At 39.1% G+C, this 19131-nt stretch overlaps 1 protein-coding gene across 5 annotated transcripts in view; it reads right to left on the reverse strand.

The window, feature by feature from the left end:
• Window positions 1-10008, reverse strand: part of DICER1 (dicer 1, ribonuclease III) — a 54624-nt gene extending 44616 nt beyond the window's left edge. Inside the window, exons 1-3 of one of the 5 annotated variants that reach the window (XM_087726010.1) lie at window positions 9913-10008; window positions 3112-3207; window positions 846-910 (exon numbers count right to left, since the gene is read on the reverse strand). The gene's annotated coding sequence lies outside the window, so the exon portion shown is untranslated. Of the gene's footprint in view, window positions 1-845; window positions 911-3111; window positions 3208-9217; window positions 9550-9608; window positions 9753-9912 lie in introns of those variants that run through there. The other 4 variants (XM_087725999.1, XM_087726020.1, XM_014061091.2 and 1 more) reach the window with 4 other exon arrangements.
• Between the last annotated feature and the right edge of the window lie 9123 nt (window positions 10009-19131).

Consider the following 19131-nt stretch of genomic DNA (forward strand, 5'->3'; position numbering starts at 1 on the left):
AAAGAGAGGTATCACTGAATGCCTTCTTATTTTTTCTATGCACTGAACTCTTTATTTTTGATTAGTAATAATGGGGAAACAAGAACTACATTATTAGGTCCAATGTCCAGGAGCATTCAAGATACACGGAACATATTATGTGGCACATCTAGGAAATTCCTCTAACTTTAATCTTGTCACAAATATTTCCAGGCTGTCGAAAGTCTATTCTACCCGACAAAGGTCTTAACTGCCTCTCTTCTTACAGAAAAAGATTCAAAAGTATTATGCATAAGCTCCTCTTCAATGAACATCAGAATTGCAGCCTTAGTGAGCTAGTTGATCAGGATGAGGTTTAAACCAATGACTACAGTACTGCTCATTCACCTATGCTACATTGACTTCCCAGACTTAATAGATTTTGTTTATAATTTAGAGGCCATATTCAACTGAATGAATTAGTCATTCTTTTGTTACATATTCTGCACACTATTCTGAAAAACATTGGAAAAAATGCCAAGTAGTAACAAAATAATTTTGTGTTGTATATACAGGTAGACCTCAACTTACAAAAGTTCATTTAATGACCATTTGAAGTTACAATAGCACTGAAAAAAGGATGGCCATTTCCCCACACTTGTGACCCTTGCAGCATCCCCATGATTATGTGATCAAAATTCAGATGCTTGGCAACTGACTCATATTTATGACAGTTGCAGTGTCCCAAGGATATGTGACTACCTTTTGTAACCTTCTGACAAAGTCAATGGAGAAGCCAGATTTAACAACCATGTTACTAATTTAACAAGTACAGTGATTCACTTAACAACTGTGGCAAAAAAGGTCGTAAAATTGAGCAAACTCACTTAACAAATGACTCGTTTAGCAAGAGAAATTTTGGGTTCAATTGTGGTTGTAAGTTGAGGACTACCTGTAATAGAGAACATAATATATAGGTTACAGAAGGATATCCAGTTTTATAAATTTTAAAGCAACTTTATTATTTTTTGGTTGTTTAAAAGAAGGTAGTTATGAGAAGAAACAAAATGGCAATCCTTCCTTAATTTTGCTATGCTTTCTGTTTCTATTCCTTTCTGCCACTTTGCAACATTGCAAGAATTATTTTGTTCTAAATACTCCTTGAAAAGAGAATCTTTCATTTTGTGCTATTTAAAAAAATCTAATAAATCTATAAAGAATGAATATTTAAATACTAAGTGACAATATTCAGACAATGAGAATTTAATTGAATTGAAAAAGTATAATGCAAATGAATATGTATCACCAGTAAAATCTTCCATGAAATTGGAGGATAATAAGAATTTGTGATAGTACTGTATTATTCTTCATCTCCAGGCAATCGTTACTCTTCAGAATGCAAATTCCATTTAACCTCTAGTACTAATTTAATTCAGGGGCAAAACAACAACAAAATAGTGTGCAGTGCTAATAATATTTAAATGGCAAAAAAGCCTAAGTCAAGGTCTGGCATAGGAAAAATGTGGAAGGGATTCATGCTTAAGAGAGCAAATACAGTGAAAACATGCACCTTCGGAGCTCAATCTGATTTCCTATCAATGATTAATATACAAATGATACAAACATTTTCCTATAGGCATATTAATTGCTATCAAATGCAAGTTTCATTTTATATAAACAACTAAAACTTTCTATTCTTTAATTCTATTCAATCTTTATGAAGTACCCATAAACGAATTTTACTTTTTCATTTTTAAAAATGAGGATAAAGTCCAAAGCAAACATGCTGTAAATTTTTAATCACATTGTTCCTATTTTTAGGAATAGGAATATTCTTTATTGGCCAAGTGTAATTGGATGCACAAGGAATTTGTCTCCAGTGTATAACTATTTTTTGTACAAAGATTATTTCGATTATTTATTAAACAAATTTATATGGCCACTCAACTCATACACAGTTACTGGGTAGCATGCGTGCTAGAAAACTATGAATGAATAAAACTACTGTATTTTTCGGGGTATAAGACGCACCTTTTTCCCCACTAAAAGAGGGTGGAAATGTTGGTGTGTCTTATACCCTGAATACAGCCATTTTTGGCCTTCGGAAACCCCGCCTGACCTAGAGAACTCCCGCCTGTCACATGGAGAATGTCCTTGACCACCTGGACCCGGAAGGCTCAGCCTTGAGAAAAGACAGGTTCCTTAAATTGCTGACACAGAACGATTTCCACTCGCAAGGGGGGGGGGAGATTGTGCTGTGATTGTAAAGCCCAGGGAGGAGGCGGGGGGGGGGGCATGGAGGAGGCTGCTACACTGTGCTGTGGGGATTCCAAAACTCTGGATGGGCTCGAAGTACTTCTTTTCAGAGATAGAATAATTTGTGTAAGGATATTAACTTCACATACTTGCATATTGTGATTTTAAATTACATCTGGCACTATAGTAACCTTGATTCTTTCCTTGAACTTTAGCAGCTTTCCCTGCCAATTCAGTCACTATAAGGATATTCAAACATTTTGAATCTTAATGATACAAGAATTAAAATTCTGCTACCCTTTCTAATGTAAATATTTTAAATCATTTGATTTAAAACTGTTTAATATCTTTGCAAAAGTCTATCTCTTAAAGCAGGTATCTGACTTAGTCAATGTTAAGGAAGTACACATAGGAAAAAATATTAATCTTGTTAGTATTCTGGGTGGTTTACAATATTGTAAACTTCACAGTCATTTAGATGAAATGGATGGTATAGAAATGTTATAAATGAATAAATAAAATTATTACAAAAATATTTTGTTTGTCTTACAGTCCTTTGTATTTCAGATTAAAATATAAATTTATTTTTAATAAATATTCAAAGTGATCAATCCACATTTTTCATAATAAATTATACACAATTTAATATGGACATATGGCATATAAAATTTCAAAATAATAAAAATAAATATATGCAACTGTTATTACAATAAACTTTTCAACATCACAAAATGTCTCTTTAAGAAAGCAATTTTGAAATAACAGCTACTAAATAATTTATATTCTCATTTCTTATAATTTTCTTTATGATCTATCTTTTCCCCAAATAAATTATTTTCTAAAATGTAGTAATGAATAAATTATTAATTTTATGCAGATTAACGATCATCAACTTACTGTATTAATTTCTGAGATCTCTGCGTATTTGTTTTCTGAACTGCATTCTGACACCATTATATTTGCGTGTATGGTAATCACATCACTGCCAAGCTCCTGTTCATTTAACAGAAGAAAACTTTTGTTAAAAGACTCTAAACATTTTTTTAAACAAAATAAAAAATTCAACTGCAAAAGATTATCATTGTGATTTCTTCTTTGACCAAGATTTAGACTAGTTATATGAAATGTTAATTTAAAACTAAAACTTGATTTTAAAGGAATAAAGGCTCAAAAGAGTTGATTACAAGCATATTTAGATGCATTCAACTATCTTTAAATACAACCAATGTTTTCAATTAATGTTTTTATCTTACAAAACCCCAAAGGGGAAGTAAATTAACAAACTAAACAGAATATATTCTACATTATAAAGCTGAATTTCTAATCAGGAAAACTAATTTAGCAGCAGATTGTTTTATATATGTAATTTTTTTTCTCAATCAATTACAGGAGTAGTGTCTTACTGGGCCTCTTCAATAGTTTTCAATATTATTGAGCAGGATTTCATTGAGCAAAGTGGAACTCCATGTAGGTTGTTTTCTAAGTGTTTCACTCTATGCTCAGGGTAAAAAGTTAAATCACTTCTTGTGGGGAAACAGAGGTTGGCCTGTAGCTCTTGACATGAGGAGTACTATGAATCAGCCCTATCTTTCCTGTTTTAGCATCTGTTGGAATATTCTGGGTAAGGTCATTTGGCAGTTTGGCGTTTGATATCATCAATATCATGCCGATAATTAACTATACATCACTGTCCTTAGCCTAAAGGCGATGCTGTCAATATCTTTCCAGTATCTAAAGCATGGTTGTTCAATTTTTTGGCTTGACTGGGTCACATTGAGTAAAAATGAGTTGTCTTGGGCCGCATATAAAATATAGAATACAGAATAATAGAACTGGAAGGGATCTTGGAGGTCTTCTAGTCCAACTGTCTGCCTAGGTAAGAAACCCTACACCTCTTCAGACAAATGGTTATCCAACATCTTCTTAAAAACTTCCAGTGTTGGAGCATTAACAACTTCTGGAGGCAAGTTGTTCCACTAATTAATTGTTCTAACTGTCAGGAAATTTCTCCTTAGTTTTAGATGTTTTGAATTAACTTAACAAATAATTTGTGGAAGCAAAGACATAAAATCTTGAAAAGTGTACCATCACAAAAAAGGAGCAGATACAAAATTCTTCTTTTGTATCTGTAACAAATATCAGCATTGTCCCAAAAGTGTTTTTTTCCAAAAGGCAACTGGATTTTCTTTTGGGGGGGGGGGTGTTGAAAACATTTCTCATCCAGAAAGTTTCTTCAGTTTGTTAGAATTGAGTTCTGAGTTAATATTGAAGAAGTTTCTTGGTTGAGAACTCAAATGTTCCCCCCCCCCCCCCAAATCCAAGTCCCGTTGCCTTTTGGAAAAAATATCTTTGGGACAACCATGAGCTGGACAATTATGAATTTCAATATACAAATATCAGATTTATAATTTACTGTGTCAAATGAAGTGAGAAATTCATCTACTTTTCAGATATTTGTTAAAGCACTTCCTTGCATTTTGAACACATAGTTACTTGTCTAATTATACATTTCACTGAATGGAGCGGGGGGGGGGGGGAGGAAGCAACTGACCACATGAAAGACCAACAATTGCAACATTATCTTTTCTTGATTTCTGAATATAGAAGTCTCACTGATGTTTCCCTTTTGCCTATCTTTGTATGGCATCTAAGAAAGTTAGTTTGGTCCAGTGGTTCAGGCACCAGATTAGAAGCCAGGAAACTAATCAAGCCTTAGTGATGAAAGCCAACTGGGCAACTTTGAGCCAGTTGCACACTCTCAGCCCAACCCATCTCACAAGGTTATTGTTGTGAAGAAATATAGAAATGAGTGTAGTGTGTGTTTGTCATCTTATTTATAAAAATAATAAAAGTGGGTATAAATAAAATATTTCAGCTATTTTAAAATATAAACAAATCCATTGTAAATTCATTTATATTTGACAGTTAATTTTGCCTTTTCTCAAGTAAAAATAGAAAACCGAATATAATAGAGAAAATGATTAATCCCAGCATGTCTTCAATTTCTAAATACAATTAGATAGTACTGATGTCAAAAGATTTGTCAAGTCCAGATCTTAATAGATCTTAACATTTAGTTATTAGAGTAATATTTAGAGATTTGTTCTCGGAACCTGTGGGTTGGTTTCCAAACGTTTCTCTACCAGGCTAAGTAACATCTTCAGCAGAATTTAAGGGATTTCTGTATTTTTTTTAATTGAAGGACTGATTTTTTAAACTATTTAAACTTGATAAATCTGTTGGCATTTGTGCCCCCCCCCCAACAAAAATATTCTCCCTTTAACTCTGATTGAAATTTTCTCAGCATCAGAACAATCTAAGACCAAGACAGCTTATTAAGTGTGTGTGTGTGTGTGTGTGTGTGTGTATGTGTGTTTATTTTGAAAAATTTAATAATCTCAATCAGTTGATCTAAAAAATCTTAGTATTTTAACAATTTGACCATGATGATGATAATGGAAAATAAGGAACAAAGATAAATAACAATATAAAGTACATATAAAGTCTAATTTCCATGGGAAAAATGTTCTATAATGTGGGCTACCACAAACAAGCACTTCCTCCTGGCTTCTACCCTTCTCTCTCACATCCCAATAATTAGGAATTAAAACCATTTTTTCTTGTAATATTTACATTGGATGAGTTCATTCTAGATGAAGAAAGTGTCCCAATACTTTTTTTCTTCACTTCTTCAAGTCTTAACTATCTTAGATTAAAAATAATTTAATCACATTTCTTACTATTACAAGCAGAAACAGAACAACAGTTAAATATCATTCGCCATCCATCGAGGTAGATATTAACAATATGCAGCCAGCGTGCTGTACATCTTGCAACTTATACTGCAATTCTCAAAATTTCTTTGCAGCCTTATATGGTAGATTGCAAGGATGAACTATCAGTTTCTTCCAGTCTGCTGAATGGACAAAGATACTAGGAAAAAGGGACTCAACAGTGCTGAAAAAAAAACCATATTCCAACAACATGTTTGGCAGACATTTGGAATTGCACATTTCATTCCCCATCTCCCAGCCAATCTTCTGCAGATCACTGTTCCAAAAATAACCCACAAAAATATCACAAAGCAAGACAAGGCTTCTTCCCTGCAATTGTGTTCAAAACCTGGAAAGACAGCATGTCTTTTTATGTGTCTATGTTTACAAAGAGAAAGCTATAACAAATTCTCACATTAAAAAATGGCTGTTCTACATGTGATAAAACTGTTTAAGAGATTACTTGTGAATGCTAATTATTTTCTTCTGATAATTTGATCAAAATGAATCTCTATATTCTTTTTCAAGTTTTTGCCTTATAAAGAGGTCTTGCATAAATAAAGCAAGAACACATACATGTGGAAAACTAACTTTTAGTATACCCTGTGGACATATCCTTCAGTGTTAAGGGTACTAGCAACTTCAAAAGATATTTTAAATAAAGAGTAGATTGATAGAATCGATACAGTCCGCTTACTCATTTTTTTCCATGAATTTTCATCACTGCTCTTAGATGCTGACGTTAAATTTCATTGTAAAATAAAGAAGTTATAGCACTTTCAATTTTCAGTCAAACATTTATTTTATAGCTTAGGGAAGCTTTTAAATTAAATTCTGCTCCTAATTAATTGCAGAAAACCATATTCGGATTATGCTAGAAAGCAATATTAGTTTTTGTAATTTAGCTATTAAAACTAGAGAGTAGAGAAAAATGTGTTTGAATTCTCTTTGATATTAAAAAGCCAAAATAAGTCTTTAACCTTCTTTTAGTAGTTTGAATCTCTGTTCAAAAACTCAAAATAGGATAAACCAGAGGAACATCTGTTAAGACTAATCTAAAACAAGAATTGTTATTTTCATTACAGCAAAAGATGGCAGTACAATATTTCATACCCATCTTAAATAAACAATTTTGTGCTATAAATATAGTATTAGAAGTTGTCATTATGGTACACACCACATCCCTTTTCTTTTCAGTTAATACAATAGAGAACAAAAAAAGGTTGCCATCCTAATTTTCTATTTAAGTGATAATCAAAATGGCTGTTTCTGATTATGATGCTATATCTGCAATTATTCATTTAGCACTTCAATAACTGAGCAGTATTACAACTGATTAGAATTTTGGATTTTATTGAATGGTGTACATTAGCCTTCATTCAGTGTACATTTACTTCTCTTTTTCTCAAAACCTATTCCAGAGAATAGAAATGGAGGAATGAACAGAAGCATACTTGCTTGGCACTGATTATATCCCTTTGAATTACTAATGACGTTTCCATTTTGTAAACATTTTCACTATATATTAAATACTTGCTTCAGTTTGGGAAGGATCTAATCATACAAGGAATGCATTCATATTATTAGATGTTAACCAGTTGCAATTTTTTGTCTCTCTCCATCATTTAATAGGACTATCACATACATTTATTTCTCTGCAAATCTCTGTAGCAGGTCCAGTTTTTATCTTGAACAAATACTTGAACTAAGCACATACTTTGCAGTATCTTGTTTTGTAATTCTGTATCTGCTTTCCTAAGGCACTGATTTGACTAAATTTTTTGGCTTTGTAGTGAAAAAACAAAACATTGCATTCAGTTATAGTATATGTATATATTCCTGTCTTAGAGCAAAGTGTAATTTGGTTGTGGTGGTCCGTATCTCATAGTGTACAGATTAATAATGTCACAACAAAGTTGGAAGGGACCTTGGAGGTCTTCTAGTCCAACCCCCTACTTAGGCAGGCAACCCTACACCACTGAGGCAGGAAATCCTACACTATTGAGGCCCAAAGTAATTGCAGATAAGACAACACATACTGTGCACTGCATTACATTAATAAAATTTCCTAAAGGTATTCATCCTACATTGCTCAAAAATCAACTGAATTCAACCTTTAAAATATGCTTACCTATAACAAAATACAACCATCACAGAGCATTTATGGAACTTTCCTTACAAATCAAATTGAGAATATAAGAGTTTACATTACCTGAAGCTTGATTTATATATTAAAAACATCACAATCAAGTTCAATCACCTAGGATTTCCCACATTTTTAAAACACAATTTGAACCACTAATTCAATATATGTATTTACATATAGCATTTCAAAAGCATTTTTTTAAAAAAAAATCTACAAAAGACTGCTATTTCCACTGTATTAAAGTCTTGTTTCCAATTTTCCAAACAGACAGAAGGCAACTATAAATCAGAAACAACAAAACTGTTACACTGCTAGGCATATTTTGTTCAGTGGCAACTTGAGAGGGAGATAGAGGATAGAGAAAAGTTAGTTTAAGAAATGCAGTGGGGGGAAAACAATACTTGCAGCAATGTCTTGACCTAGACAGATTTTTTTAAAAAACAACAACACAGATGTGGGGTGGCATAGATCTAAAGAGTTTAATAGATATCCTTACATCTGTTTCAAAGCTATCTAGATATAGATGGTGGGGATTGCCTTAATAAAATGTCTGTAGTCCCACATGTTATATTGAGGCATTATTATTTCTCAGAAACTGCACCAGAGAGGCATCAAAGAACAACCAGGGGAGGAAACTGGGGGGGGAAAGGAAAAGAAAGAGTGATAAATGTAGAATTTTCCTATGTTCTGGCATAGACATTGCAGGAAGAGAATCTCAAAAACGGCAGCTAATCCACCCTGAATGAAAGAATATCTCTAAATTCGGTGTCAAATGTCCCTCTTCTCAATCCACTACAAAAGATTAATTTAACATGGCAAATAGGGTAGGTCCTGATGCAGCTTGTCAGAACTCTTAGCAAGGCTATTTACTCCTCCTGAGAGGAGTTAACAATACCGCTTCGAACTTGAAACAAAACGGCGGTAATTGTTGGTTATCCACCCCAATTCACCCAGATGGGCGAGATCAAAGACTCGTGTAACTGACAGATGTTATTGGAAAAAAATTCATAACCCCACCCCCCCACCCCAAATTTCCTTCAAGAACGCTCAACGCCAACTTATTATAACACAAAGACATATGTACCTGGATTAACCGATTATTTTTTTTAAAAAAAAGAGGAGAGGGTGGTCGTGGGAAGAAGAGAAGAAAAACCCACAGAAGCTCTTTTTCAAACCGCGCCACCTCCGGGAAAAAGAGGGGACGGCGGGTAACTTAAGGAGAGGCCTCGAGTGCACCCGCTTGGGTGGAAGACAAAGGCTGCTGCTTTTTCCCCACACGTTTTTTCGACCCGGCGTTCCCAAGTGGCGCCCAGCTGCTCTGAGGAGAGGAAAGAAAGGCGAGTCCGGGCAGCCTTATGTGCTGGGGCCCCCTCGGCCCTCACGCTGGGGAGCAAAACCTGAGAAGCTCCAACTGGACCCACGGAAGCAAAAGCAGAGGCGGGGAGCAACAGAAAACGGTCAGCGGCGCCTCCTACCTGCCAGGTGGGACAGCCCGGAGTTTACCCGGTTACAGGCGTCGCCTCATTGTGCCGCCATTGGTTCTGCCGCCGCCATTTCACCTTAGTCGCCGCCTCCTCCTCTTCTCAACTGTCAGGTCCCTCCATTTACCTGGGGCCAGCTGCGACAAGCTTCCTCCCCGCCCCTGCCTACGCAAAAGAAAGGGTCCCACCCCCGCTTTCGTCGAGTAAGGCCCAACGCCACGCCGTCGGCGCAAAACCACGGTCTGAAAAGTCAACGCCTCTAGCTCGCCCGGCAGCGTGTCCCAGCTCGCGAACTCACCTCCTAACATCACGGCGCGTCTCTCTCGCTCTTTCTCTCTCGCTCTCTCTCACCGCGTGCCCTTTTCTTTCCCCCGTCCGCCTCCTCGCCGTTCACTCAATAAAATAAAAGAACGGGCGCGATTGGCGAGGAAAGCCGGGTTAGAGTTCAAAGGTGGCGAGATTAGCCAATGGGAATGCCGGAGACGGCCAAGAGGTTGGAAAGCGGCAGGGAGAAGGAGGCGGAGTCTGTAGGAGAAATTCACGTGCGCCGATGGCCGGATCTTAGTCCCCGGAGTCCTTTTCTTGCCCCTTTCCTTATTGCAGAAGGCAGAGAGTTTGTATTCTTAGGCTTTGTTTGCGCCGACGGTGTAGAGTTGGGTCTTCTCGACGAAAGCGAGGGTAGTGGCGGTCGAATGTATGGAAGCTGCAGTCTTCCTATATTTAACTCGTGATTACAAGGGAGTTTCAAAAAATCTCATACATCCTAGACGCAAAATTTAGGTTATTTAGTTTGTCACTCATGTACAGGATAACAGGAATAAGAATAAATATGAATAAGAACACAGGAAATGGGTACAAATAAGTGGGAAAGTAGGGCAGGGACTTTAGGCACGCTGGTGCGCTTATGCATTCCCCTACTGACCTCTTAGGAATGGGGTGAGATCAAGTTAAACTAATAAAAGTTAGTTTTAACAAAATTAAATTAAAAAGTTAAATTAATAACATTAACTCTATATACTAATTATGCGGTTCCCTTTCAGGGTAAGCAACATGCAGAACATATACAAACTATAAATAAGTCAAAGAAATAGATAAGAAAGATACCTACATTTAAATGTATGGAGATTCTCAGTCATCCAGGTTGTCGCAATAATGCTTTTTCAAAAGGCAACGTTAAATTGCTTGGAGAGCATACTTGGCTGAAAAATGACTGCTGTATGTATAAAAATAAGATCCCTTTTTTTCTTAAGGAAAAGAACAATATCTAATATTTTTCTGTGTCCAAAACTAGAAAAGGAAACCCAGAACACAGGAGGGAATGCAGTTTCGTTACTTCATATGTAGGTTAGTATGACTCAAAGGTACAGTTTTGGAGTCCATCAGAGGGATTTAGGGGTTTTTGAATCCAGCAGATTTGGATCTAGCAGCTTCCCAACACCCCATTGTACAGGTCTTATGTCAATCTCAAAACTGCCACCAGTAGCTTTATATCAACATAGCTCTCTGTATTTACAACAACATGACAGGCCGAGAAAACGTATCTCTAGAGAATTCATTTCTCCAGTTATGTGTCACTCTAGTCCGCTCAATAGATTTTTAGTAGTTACAATTGAGATATAAATCTGTGATCCTATGTGTTCATATAGATGTCAAGAATAGCAGCTGATCATAACCCAATCCAACTGAATTTGTCTTGCTTCTTTTAAAGCCATGTCAGTCTACATGGTCAGTGAGTTTATAGCAGTTGAAGTTGTTTTGTTTTCTTAGGCTCAGTACTAAAGATGGATAGTGTAGTGCGACTTGTTTTTCATTTAGGTAAGAGACTGGTAGTTCAAAATCAAAGTTATTCTGTGTACCTACCTGGCCTATCAGAAAAATAACAGCAAATGGTCAAAAGGAAAAAAATGTAGAATGTTAAATCTATAAAATTGCTATATGAGACAGTAGAGAGGAAGAGATACATTTTTGGCAAGAATGGAGACATTTGAGGTAGGTAGTGAAGGCATCTGAATCATACATAATTTAAGTAGCTGGGCTGATTTTTTTTTTTTTTGTGGCAGATATTTGAAAAAATTCTAAAACTTTATGAGCAGTCCTTGACTAAAAATTCATTTAGTGACTGTTCGAAGTTACAACAGCACTGAAAAAAGTGACAATGACCATTTTTCATTCTTACAATTATTGCAGCGTTCCCATGGTCACGTGATCAAAATTCAGATGCTTGGCAAATGACTAGTGATAGTTGCAGTGTCCTAGGGTCACATGATCATCTTTTGCAACTTGACAAGCAAAGTCAATGGATAAGCCAGATTCACTTAACCATGTAGTAATTCACGTAACAACTGTGGCAAGAAAGGTCATAAAGTGAGGCAAAACTCACTTAAGTTTCACTTATCAACATAAATTTTGGGCTTAATTGTGGTCATAAAGTGAGGACTACCTGTATTAAATAGCAGGCTAAAAATTAATGTAGCTGATGTGACCCAGATTTGCCCTGCAGGTTATTGTAGACCTATTCAGACTAAACTGAAAAATAATCTCATAATCTCTACAGGGTTCCCTTTTTTTCTGCTATGAGGAGGAACAAATTAGGAGCAACTTACATAACCACTCATTGAAAGATGGAAATATTTGTGCGACAACTTGAATTAAAAGATCATGGTTCTTTGGTTGTAAATACTTTAACATTTGAAATAAGGAGTTCATAGCAAACATGGGACAAAAGATATAGCTACTAAATTATTTACTAAATATTAAATATTAATTACTTACTAAATTATTTTTGAAAGCCAGTTTGGTGGATTTCAGAAATAATTTAGTGGTTAAGAGGCTGGCCAAGAAATCAGGAGATTGAATTCTAATCCAATTTTAGGGATGAAAGCTGGCTGGATGACCTTGGCCCCGCGACTCTCTGCCCACAACAACCCTGTGAGGCAGGGGTGGGTCTTATGGGCGTGGCTAGTTGGGGGGCTTATGAATGAGTGGGCGTGGCCAACTTGACGTCACTCATGCACACTCAGTCACATGATACATCCCTACCAAGCCATGTCCACCAAAATGGTGGCGAAAATTTTTGGGACTTCCAACAGAGAAGGGGGGGAGAGAAAAACTCCCAAAAATAGATCCCTGGAGGATTTAGGGTGTGGCAAAGACATACGTTTCCTAGAAGGAATTGAACTTTGTCTTGCCTGTGTTTATAAATCTGGTGGGTAAGGGGGGGGGGGCGGGAGACAACAACAGGAAGGGAAGGGTGGGAGATAGGGAGAAGGAACCAGCTGCAACCCCGAAAAACACCCCAGATGTGGCAGGGGCCATGGGAAATCGCAGAGCCCAGATGGCAAAACTCCCCACCCCAACAGTAAAAAAGCCCTGTCGGCATCTGCAGACTCTCACTTTGCTCCCCAGGATGACCCTGATGATCCACCACCTCCTGGCCACGTTTCACACTCCAGAGCTGATGAGCCACCACTCCGGAGCATGCCACTGCTGTGGACTGTGCCGCTGCCTGTAAAAAGCTGAGGATCAGCTGGATCCACCAGCAAGACGGGCCTCTTGACCACCTCCACCCCCAGATAAGGCGAACTCCGAAATGGGATTTGACACTGGATTGCATGTGCACATTGGATTGCATGTGCGCACTGGATTGCATGCACAGAATGCAAAAGGAGGGGGGCACCACGCATGAATGTAGGACACAAGTGCCCAGGTTCCTCCGTTTGCGTTCCGTTTTTTTGCCTTTGGGTGGAGCAGAATGCAGAGCCGAGATGCCATGCAGGGCCTGCTTCCCTTCACCCGAAGGCATGCAAACGGAGGAACGTCGGGTGCGGCGGGGGGGCACCACGCACTACTGCAGGGCATAAGCACGCACATGCAATACGGTGTCGAGTCCCATTGTGGGTCTCGCCATATGTGGGACTGGAGGTGGTCAAGGGAGAGCCATGGAGTGGTCCGTCTTGCTGATGGACAGTTCCCTGGTGCCCACACCTGCCGATCCTCAGCTTTTTACAGCAGCAGCATGCTCCAGAGCAGCATACCGGTGAGTAAAGTGAGAGCTTGTAGACGCTGACAGCACTTCTCTACCAAAAAGCACTTCTCTACTGGTGGGGTGGGAAGTTTTGACATCCAAGTTCTGTGATTTCCCACAGCTCCCGCTGCGCCTGGGGGTGTTTTGAGGGGTTACAGCCAGTTCTTCCTCCCCCCCCTTGTCCCAAGCCAGGATCAGGTGAACTTTCCTCCAGTCCTGCTTGTGCAGTCCAGCGCCTCCACCTGTATTTTTTCCTATCTCCCACCCTTTCCTTCCCGTTCTCTTCCCCCCCCCCCCTGATTTAAACACAGGCATGGCACAGGTGGGCTGCAAAGTTGAATGCTTCAATTCCTTCTAGGAAACTTGTGGCTTTTCCTGGCTTTGCGCTCTGCAGCCCACCCAGGCCCTGCTTGGCTTGGGCGCCTCTCGTCGCCACCGCTCAACTTACCCATTGCAAGAATTTGATGAAGCTGAGCAGCTCATTGGTAGGCCCCAGATCCAAACTAAACCCAGGCATTTCCAGTGGGGAGTAAGAAGAGTGCAACAGAGGTGTCTCTTCCAGTTTCTCGTTCTGGGACTTGGGTTGCCCCACCTCTCCTGCTACTACTGCTTTCTCCAGCATGCTGCCCCCATCCCCGCCATGGCTGCAACAGCAGTGGCTTTGAGAAATGCTGGCCGGTGGGGATAGGGGGGGCTAGGCTAGCGCAAATACTTACCTGTGTAGGCAGGAGGAGGCAGTTCTGTGGATGCATGTGGCGAAGGTGAGGCAGGGCAAGCATTGGAGCGGGCCAGTTCGGGGGCATGACCGGCCAGTCATCACTATCGGTTCAGCGACCCATGCCCAAATACCACTACTGGTTTGGCTGAACTGGGAGCAACCCACCTCTGCTGTGAGGTGGGCTAAGAGGGAGTGACTGGCCCAAGGTCAATCACTCTTTCAATTAGTCAATAGGAATAAGGAATATTATATTTGTTTACCACCTTACGTTATTTATAAAACTAATATTGGTAGAAAATTAATAAATTTGAATAGCTGTTATAGTTGAAGGTATAAATGTCAGAGAATGAAGTCAGATATTTGTCTCTTTGATGGCCCGTATGCCTTAAAGGCCATTTGATTGCAAAATATTAGCATTTTTGAATAAAAGCTAAAGTTTGCATTTAAGTTGGCTAAAGCTCTTTTGTGCTTGATGCTTATTAATAATATGCTATCAGAAATGAAGATCCTTGTGTTGTGGAATTGACTTCCAAGTAACTATAAATAGGATGCCCCTGAAATTAATTATGAAATGTCACTTGTTTCAAGTTTGAAATTGAATGTCTATTTCATGACATGTAAATTGTATGTCAAATTTAGGAACTGTCTATTTTCCTCACAGAGGAATTCTGGGTGATGTTCAAGAAAAATATAAGAACATAAAAACTGTATATAAATATTCTATTTGAGAATTTAGAAATTTGAGAAGTTTATTTATATGCCGCCCTTTTCCCTGGGGGGACTCAGGGCGGCTTACAACTCGAAAAGGGGGGGGGAAACAAACATTTAACACGTAGGACAGTACGTCATTAAAAACACAACATTCATACCATTTGGGTGGGTTACAGTCTTTAGCCCCAGGCCTGACGGGATAGCCAGATTTTGAGGGCTGTGCGGAAGGTCTGAAGGGTGGTGAGGGTGCGAATCTCCACGGGGAGATCGTTCCATAGGGTCAGAGCTGCCACCGAGAAGGCTCTCCTCCGCGTGGTTGCCAGTCGACATTGACCGGCAGATGGGACTCGGAGGAGGCCTAATCTATGGGATCTAATAGGTCGAGTGGAGGTGATTGGCAGTAGGCGGTCTCTCAAGTACCCAGATCCACTACCATGAAGGGCTTTATGGGTGACAAGTAGCACCTTGAAGCGTACCTGGAGATCGACAGGTAGCCAGTGCAGCTCGCGGAGGATAGGTGTTATGTGGGTGAAGCGAGGTGCACCCACAATCGCTCGTGCGGCCGCATTCTGGACTAGCTGAAGTCGCCGAATACTCTTCAAGGGCAGCCCCATGTAAAGCACATTGCAGTACTCCAGCCTAGAGGTCACAAGGGCACGAGTGACTGTTGTGAGAGCCTCCCGGTTCAGGTAGGGGCGCAACTGGTGCACCAGGCGAACCTGGGCAAATGCCCCCCTGGTCACAGCTGACAAATGGTGTTCAAAAGTCAGCTGTGGGTCCAGGAGGACTCCCAAGTTGCGGACCCTGTCTGAGGGGCGTAGTGTTTGACCCCCCCAGCCTGAGAGATGGAATACTTGCCGAATTAGTGGGAGGGAAACCCCACTAACTTTGGAGGCAAAGTTAATTAAAATTTGAAGTTTAAAAGGTGGGAGGAAGGCCGTTAAGGTTCTAACGAGCCCAATAGCTTGATGATCCTCTGTGAAACCCAAGCAAGATGGTAGAGCCAGTTCTTCAGACATTTCCAAAAGTCCAGGAGAATGGGGCCCTGCCTCATCCATCCTTTTGGGGGTTCACACTAGTTGTTTTCTGTATGCGTTTCAGAACGTTTTACCAAAATGATAACAATGCATTTGAGTATAAATGGTAGACGAGAATACATTAGCTAGATGAGCCAGCTAGCTAGCTTGATTGGTTGGTTGATTGATTGATTTAAGGAATGTAATTATTGGGCAGAGGCTTTTGTTATATATTCCTGGCTTCAGATTTACATCTTTATTGCTGTCCCTAGTCTGTTTCAAGTGATTGTTCTCATCCTTAATATAAGATGAACATTCAGAAGTAAATAAGCAGATAGAAACAATTTAGCACAGAAAATCCATCTCTTTTATTTGAAGACTTGGAACATAAAAATGTTTTAAGCTGTTCATTATTGCATCCTCTTTTTAAAAGTGTGGCTGCAGATGAATTGTTTTGCAAGAGAGATCCCATTTGCTGTTTCAATTGTGCATCTAATGTTTATTTACTCTTGAGTTTTAAAGAGTAATTGCAAACATTCATATGTTAAAGCAGGAAAAATATGTAAGGATAGAATGTGTTTGCATTTCTATTTATTAAAAAAAATAAATTTACTTTTATATTAAAGTAAAAAAAAGAATCTTTTTAAAAATAGATTGTTAGAAACTGAGAGTTTCTTGCTACTCTCTGCGCTTGCTTGTTTTCTTGCAGACATTTCATTACCCAAATTAGGTAACATCATCATTAGTGCTAGCATCATTTGCTGTCCGTTTATATAATCTAGGAACTTACCCTATCAGGAAATATAGTTGAAATTCTAGTAAATAAATTCCAGATTTGGAAGCACAGGCCTCAATAAAATGAGTATATTTAATCATGATGACCTGGCCATTGGCAAGATGAAAGAGAGTATCTCTTGTAAAGATACTACTTCTGGAGAATTTTTATTGGGGTGTGGATAATAGCAGAAGTGGGCTGCTCCCGGTTCGACCTAGTTTGGCCGAACCGGTAGTGGGAGGCTCCACCCACCTGCCTGGACACTTCTGCACATGCGCAGAAACATTGCAAGCATGCAAGCAAACCGGTAGCGCCGGGATTTGAAACCCACCTCTGGATAATACCCTTGAATAACATGGTGACTATTACCTCAGTATGACATCTTAAATATTTTTTTAAATCAACCAATTAATTCATTGTACTAGTGAATAAAAATGTACTGATTGCATTATGGATACATTTTTGTCTTATTTTTTTTTAAAGGTAGATTTTAGGAGAATTAATGGAGCATGAGCAAGGAACAGGCCTCCTTTATATTGAGTTTGATTTTCTCAGGACCCTTTCTTTCTCTTTCCCTCAATTGTTCTTTTTCTCTTCTGACTTTGAATTGTGCCACTTGCTAAGTGCCTGAATTGTGATCCCATGATTGCAGGGATGCTGCAAGGCAGCAACTTTGAGGACCAATCCTAAGTCTTCTTTTTCAGCTGTTGTGATTCCAAATGGTCACTGAACAACTGGTCATTAAACAAGGCTTACCTGTATGTTGCTTCCTGAATTAAGGTTATCTTTATCTTTTTTGTGTGCAAACACCAGTATCAAGCTCACTGAGAGAATATAAAAGTTATACTCCACACATTTTTTTTCTATTATATAAATGTGATTTTCAGTAGTTTCTCAAATTACAGTATGGAAACACGCTTGTAACTCATGTAATGAGTATTAAGTGACACATACCAGTGATGGCTAACCTTTTTTGGATTGTGTGCCAAAATCAGGGGAAGTTCAGAGGATTCATGTGTGGGTGTGCCCAAACCCATGCTATGCCTGTGACCTCAGCGCGCATGCGCGCGTGACACACATACACCCCACACCAGTGCTCCTCCCCACTTTTGGCATGCTTTTTTCGCCTTCCCCAGGCTCCAGAGGCTTTCTAGGAGCCTTGGGAGGGCAAAAACAGTCCCCCCTGCCTCACCCGGAGGCTACAGGACCTTCCCTGAAGCCTCCGGACGTCGAAGAACGGCCCTACGGGCAACCCGAAAGTTCGGCAACGGTGACTTCCGGTTTGCATGTAGGGGCGTTTTTTTGCCCTCTGGAGCCTTCAGAGAAGCCTCCTGAAGGCTCTGGAGGGCAAAAAACAGGGTGACTTCCTGTTTGCCCATAGGACCGGTTTTTCGCACTCCGGAGGCTTCAATGCCTCGTGTGCCCTAACAAATGGCTCCGTGTGAAGGTTCGCCATCACGGACATATACAGTATGATAAACAATCTGTAATCCACTATCAAGTCCAGTGTTTCTCAATCTTGGCAACTTTTAAGATGTAGATTTCAACTTTTAGAATTTCCCAACCAGCTTCAGCAGAGATAATGTATGCATTATCTCCAAAATAGCACAGAGTGCTCCCCAACTTTTTCTAATATGAGAGTCACAGGCTTTTCCCCATGGCTGAAGAAAGTGCTATCTGCTACCTAAAGGTAATAAAAAGTATGCTGGCATCCCCATCCATATTCTACCAAATAAGGCAGCTGGTAAATGGCATTGTTCTTATTAGATGTAGTCTCAAAACTAAAGATTAAAAGATTGTTATGGCAACCACCACCAGCAAATTCCTTTGCTCCAATATTGGTGAAACACATGCCCGCGCGCGCGCACACACACACACAAACACACACAGGCTAATCCAAAACTATGGTTTTGAAACAAACAATTCAAAATGCTTGGGTATTTCTATGCATATTAGTCCAAATCAATCCACTGTAGTATCAAGGTCTCTACATTGAAGGTTGTGGAACATAATTACACATTTGTCCAGTGTGGGTTGGTAGAGAACTGTTTTTCAAGTTCTCTATCTAGGACTGAGAGAGAATGACTTGATCAAAGCTACCCAGTCGGTTTCTGTGCCTGAGGGAAGATTAGAATCTGAGTCCTTCCAGTCCCAGTACATTATCTCAGCCACTACACTATATTGGTTCTGGGTGTATGTATTAGATTTTGTGGATGTGCAAAAAAGCTAGAAATAAAGAAATATGTTTTGAAGAAAGAGCAAAACACTCTAAA

Source organism: Thamnophis sirtalis, unplaced genomic scaffold, assembly GCF_051295495.1.
Source record: "Thamnophis sirtalis isolate CommonGarterSnake01/CBP01778 unplaced genomic scaffold, rThaSir2_p1.2 scaffold_1, whole genome shotgun sequence".
Lineage (NCBI taxonomy): Eukaryota > Metazoa > Chordata > Lepidosauria > Squamata > Natricidae > Thamnophis > Thamnophis sirtalis.